This window comes from Gossypium arboreum, chromosome 4 (assembly GCF_025698485.1).
Source record: "Gossypium arboreum isolate Shixiya-1 chromosome 4, ASM2569848v2, whole genome shotgun sequence".
Lineage (NCBI taxonomy): Eukaryota > Viridiplantae > Streptophyta > Magnoliopsida > Malvales > Malvaceae > Gossypium > Gossypium arboreum.
In genome coordinates this window covers 64,488,210-64,494,209 of record NC_069073.1, presented here as the reverse complement: position 1 = coordinate 64,494,209, position 6,000 = coordinate 64,488,210, and positions in this window count along the sequence as shown.

Here is a 6,000-nt window from a genome sequence, read left to right as displayed (position 1 = left end):
CAAAAATTCTAGAAAAAATTCTGTAGACGGAAATGTGAGTCTAGTTCCAGAAAAAAATTACGAAACTGATTTTCGAGTTCTAAAACTCAAGTTATGATTTTTGAAGCGACTAGTACACAGATTGGCAGCTTGTCTGGAACTTTTCAATAAGTGGTTTGAAGTCTGTTAACACCTCGTGTTCGACTCCGGCGACGGTCTCGGTTCGGGGTGGTACAAAAGGAAGGCCTAACCAACCAAAGAACATGAATAATTAAGTATACTTTGATTATTTGAACCATTATTGGATGAAAAAAGGTTGTTGAATTGCGATCTAGACAAAAGAAAACAAACTCGACTTTTGATTTAAAGAATGAAAAAGAAAACCAAATAACAAGGAAAGAGAGACGTGACCAAAGATGAGTCCAAGAACGTGTGGAATAGGGTATCATGGATGAGAAGAAATCATTCATGAATCAAAAGAAGGTGATGTGAGTCTCAAGGCCCAATTTCAGACCCATAGATGTGAAAGGCTCACATTACCTCAAGGCCCAATAATGAGGTTGAAGGCCAAGCAAACTCGAGCAATATTGAATGGGACAATCGAAGACTTTGTTACCAAGGCCCTAGATGCGCACACGATTGAAAAAGAAAATCAAGATTCACTTTCTTGTTTTCAAGAAAATTAAGAAACCGAATCTTGCTCCAATTTTGTTGTTTCAGACAATTTCAAGAATCAAGAAAATTAAGATTTCAAATATAGGAAATCATGGTCCAAGAAACTGAATATTGTAGCCAAGGTGCATTGGATTTGATGTACGGGCTTGAATGAGCCAATTTCGAGAGAAAATGGATCACAAGACCAAGTTCTTAAAAAAATGGCCCATTAAGATGTCTACAAGCCCATCGTAAAGTTTGGAAAGTAATTTAATTGAATGTCAGGCCAAATTATCAAAGGGCCCAAATTGTAAAATATTTAAACTATAGCTCTAACTTTATTTTAATAGGTGGATCATCAAGTAAGAATTCATCCCAAGGAGCCAATTTAAGTCATTTGGCTAAATTCTCATTAAAAATTCACACTTAGAATTATTTTATTTTTTATTTGATGAGTTGTCATGCTAGTTATTCCATTAAGGTTAGGAAGATTTATTTTGGGGGCCAATAAGTAGCATGGACATTCACCCTTATAGATACACAATTGATTTATGTTTCTTTTATCTTTGAGTTCTTCTTCAAGAATTACTCTTGAGTTTCTTTTAGAAGTTGTTTTAACAATATTTCAAGTTGTAGGAATTATCTTTAAGCTTTTTCATGCCAAGATTTTTTTCTTGGATGGGGAATTAGAGCCACTGAAAGGATTTGTGGACTCTTAATGTTTCCAAGGTTTCTTAGGACATCATCTTCTCTTTTTTATCCTTAATTTATCATTTCTTACTTATTTAAATCTAGTTGGGGTGTGTTCTTAAGGTCCAAGGAAGGTTTCTTTCCATCCAAGAAACCTTAATACGTAATCTTTTGGACTCTTTACCAGCCGATTCATCTTTCTTTTCTTTTAGTTTTGTTTGACTCTTATTTGTGACAACTAATCTATTTTCGTTGTTTCTCATTTCAGTTACGTTTGTCTAGAGATCTAGGATACATCTGCAACTTGAACAAACTTTACGATCTACTTCTGTATTCATCCGCCTCATTCTTTATTAGAAGGCCTCCAACCAGATTTGAAATCAAAAAAACAAAATAGATTGTGAGAATGGATTTTTAAGCCATAGTAAAATTGTTTCGTGATAAAAGCAATGAGCAACAATAAGAAAAGAATAGATAACCTAGTTTTGAATGACTTTTGGTGTATTAAGAAGGGAGAGTGTCTTTGCTTGTTGATTCATGATCTGGAAGTAAATAAAAAATGATTAGAAATAAAGAGATAGGAATCAAACTGCAAATGAAAGGAAAGAGAGAAAAAGTTGGGAAGAAACTAGATTGGCGTGAAGATTTCTAAAGAGCCTTATATTGTTGCATTTTTAGGTTTAGTCAAAATCGAATAAAGAGAGATTGAAGGAAGGGCCAACTAGCCAAGAACATGAATAATCAAGTATACTTAGATAATTTGAACTGTTCCTGGATGAAAAGAAGCTATCTAATTAAGAACTAAAAAAAAGAAACATAGCAAATTATATTTCTGATGAAAAGAATAAAAAAAGCAAGCCAAACAGCAAGGAAAGAGAGATGTGGCCAAAGAAGAGTCCAAAAACGAGAGGAATAGGGTTTTGTGGATGAGAAAAAATTGTACTTAAGCTAAAAGAAGGGCTCTAACAAATTCTAAAAATCAAAAGAACAAAAAAGATTGTTAGAATGGATTTTTAAGCCATAGTAAAACTTTTTCTTTATAAAAGCAATCGACAAAATAAGAAAAGAAGAGATCACCTAGTTCTGAATGACTCTTGGTGTATTAAGAAAGGAGAACAACTTTGCTTATTGATTCATGATCTGGAAGTAAATAAATAAATGATTAGAAATAAACAAACAAAAGCTGAACTGCAAATTAAAGAAAAGAGTAAAGAAAGTTGGGAAAAGACTAGAGTAGCGTGAAAATGTTCGAGCCTTGAATTGTTGCATTCTAAAGTTTAGTCAAAATCGAATAAAGAAAGATTAAAGGAAGGCCCGACCTGTAATAGCTCAACTTTAGGGCTCAGTCAGAACGGTGGTTTCGAGACCACCAATCCAAATTTTAAGAAATTATTTTATTATTATTTTAGAGTTATAGCATGTTTAAATTAGTGCACGAAAAATTTGGTGAAGTAATTTTAGCGATTTCATGCTTAATTACGAAAAAGGACTAAATCGCATATAGTGAAAAAGTCTTGATTTGATAGCTAAGGGTGATAAATTGCCATGAAACTTAAATTGGGGGTCTTTAAAGGGCATTTAGACCCTTTAGAGAGGCTTGGTCAGCCATAAGACAATGATAATAAAATAGTCAAAGTGTTAGGTATTTGATAACCTAATGTGTGATAAAATAATACCCTAAAGCCTAGCCTTCATCTTTTTCATTCATCCTTTCTTCTTGATCAAAAATATCAGCCATAGGAGGGTTTTGGAAGCTTGAAAACATTTCAGCCACTTAATCTCCCACAAGTAAGTGGTTTTGATGACTTTTCTTGATTCTTTTTGTTTTTTTGGAACCCTTGTAGCATGAACTTTCAAATGAGGGGACTATTTTGCAAAATGGTTGAAAGCCTAGGGTTTTACCATGTGTGTGTTCATGTTGTTTTCTAAAATTTTATGGAAGAAAATGAATCATGGTTGTGAAATAAACAACTTTTGTGAAGGGACTTCTCATGAAAGCCCTAATATGACCATTTTGTAAAGTTTGTAAAATAGATAATAATGTTGTGAAATATTGGAAATTTGGGGTTTTCATAAGATTAATAAATGGTCAGTTAGGCTTGGTTAAGGAGAAAATATGATAAAAATCGAGTTTCAGGTCTAGAGGTAAAATAGTCATTTTGTGAAAGGTTAGGGGCAAAATGGTCATTTTTCCCCATTATACATTGTTGAGTACCTAGATTGATAAAATGATTATATTTTTGAATTTTTATCATTATAGATCAGAAATTAAAAAATCTGAACCTAGACCGGGGGAAGGCCAAGCAAGTAGACTAAAACCGACTAGATCTACATTTTGTAATCCGAGGTAAATTGTGTGTAAATAATGCAACTATGTTGTTATCATGTATGAATGAATGAATTTTTATACCATAATTTATTTAATTATAGAAATGACTAAGCATGATGAGAATTGAAGTAGTAGAACTCTCGGTTGAGCCTTAGGAATCTTCGGATATTCATGCCATGACACTTGGGTCATTTGTGTGCTAGTGTAAGACATGTTTGGGACATGCATCAGCCACATTATGAGAGCCAATGTAAGACATGTCTGGGACATGCATCGGCATTGAAGCGAGAGCTAGTGTAAGACATGTTTGGGACATGCATCGGCCTCGCGAGATACAAGCTAGTGTAAGACTTATCTCGGACATGGCATCAGCTTGTTGTGTGTCAGTGTAAGACATGTATGGGGCATGGCATCGACACTGATAGATGAAAGCAAGTGTAAGACCGTTTCTGGGACATGGCGTTGGCATATTAACCCATATTAGGGCTATTGAGTATCCGATAGTATTCCAAATGGTTCAACAAAAGGTTTATGATTTATATCGAAATGTGAAAAGTTATGATCATGTGATGAGTGGTACAGGTACCTAATTAAAATGTATGAGATATGGGCTCAATGTATGCAAATGAGTTGTATTGGATGGTGATGAGTAAGTTGTATTTATGTCTATTTATGGTATTCATGAATAAGCTATGAAAGGTTATGAGCATATTGCTTTATGATAAGTAGTTGTGGTTTATTTTCATGTAACTTACTAAGCTTTATGCTTACTCCCTCTCCTTTCCATTTTCTTATGGTGCCACCTAATTAGCTCGAGAATCATCGGATGTCAGAGGCATCAATCACACTATCATCCAAAGCACTTGGTATTGTTAGATCTTTTATTTTGATTATGTATGTATAGGACCCTAACTTTTAAGTTTTTTGTCATTGTTAATTGGTCAAATGTGTTGGCTTACTTTAACATTTGATTCATTTTGTATAAGGCCATGGAAAAATGGCTAATATTGAAAGTTATTATGTGAATGCAAGCTGGTCTTTCATGAATCTGAAATTGTTGGCATGGTTGAATATATGTAATGTATATAGGCCTTGACTATAGTTGTTTGGTTGAGAAATCATATTAAGTTAAACTTTGATATGTTGGTTGATGTTAGATTGTGTTTCAGGGTGGCAAAGGCTTGGTAAATAGCCTTATATTGTCCACACAGGTAGACACATGGGAGTGTGTCTAGGCCGTGTGTGACACACAGTTAGTCCAATGGGAGTGTTGTTCAGCCATGTGTCCCCTGCACTTAAAATTTGCAAGTCAGAATGCATGGTAGTAAACACACGGGTAGAGACATGGCCACGTGTCTCAATTGTGTGGAGGACACAGCCTCTGGCCACGGGCGTGTGCCTTAGTCGTGAACCCCTTATTGGATGCTAACGTTAAAAACATAATGTCAAGGTTGTTAGACATAGGCTAGGACATGGGCATGTCATGCCGTGTGAGGGACACAGGCCATACGCACGGGCATGTGTTAGGCCGTGTGAAAACCCTTGTAGGTTCAAATTTAAAATTTAATTCACACAGGCATGGGACACAGGCGTGTCCCTAGATGCTTAGGCCGTGTGTGTCACCGGGCCATCAGCACGACCATGTTATAATGACCACACGGGCGTGTTGCCCTTCCATACAGGCATGTGCCTTGTTTCAAGAGTTATTTTTCTAAAGTTAGTTAAAGGAATCGGGTTGGTCTTGAATGGTTTTCGATGGATGTTTGGTGCCTCGTAGGCCCATATTAAGGAGTTTAGGCAAAGTTTGAAAAAGTTTTTAATTTGACCTAGTGTTAATGACATCAAAATGATTGTATGCATGTGATTAAGTGTGGTAACGCCTCGTATCTCGTCCTGACGTAGGGCTCAAGTGTGGGGTGTTACATTTAGTGGTATCAGAGCTATGGTTTAGTCGATTCTAGGATGAACATAGCATGAGTACGAGTTTAGCTATACATGCCATAATTGTATATTGATAGTGTGACGACTTTTGGCGAGATAAATTGTGTTTTTATTTATATAGTAAATGGATCCTGACATAGCTAAGGCGGATGACGTGGAAAGTAATGCGCCGGTTCCCGCTGAAGGAACCGCGTGGGCCTATGACGATGAGTCAGGGTGGAGGGGTTAGAGAAGCTTACCTCCCCCCAATTTAGAGTTCATTCGTACGAATCTGAATACTCCACCTCCCCCAATTCCTCAACCCGTTCATATAGCTCCTCAAGGAGCAAAGATGGCTAGGAGAGAGAAACCTCCAGTGGACAAAATCCATAAACAATGGGCCAAGGAATTTTAGGAAAATATTGATA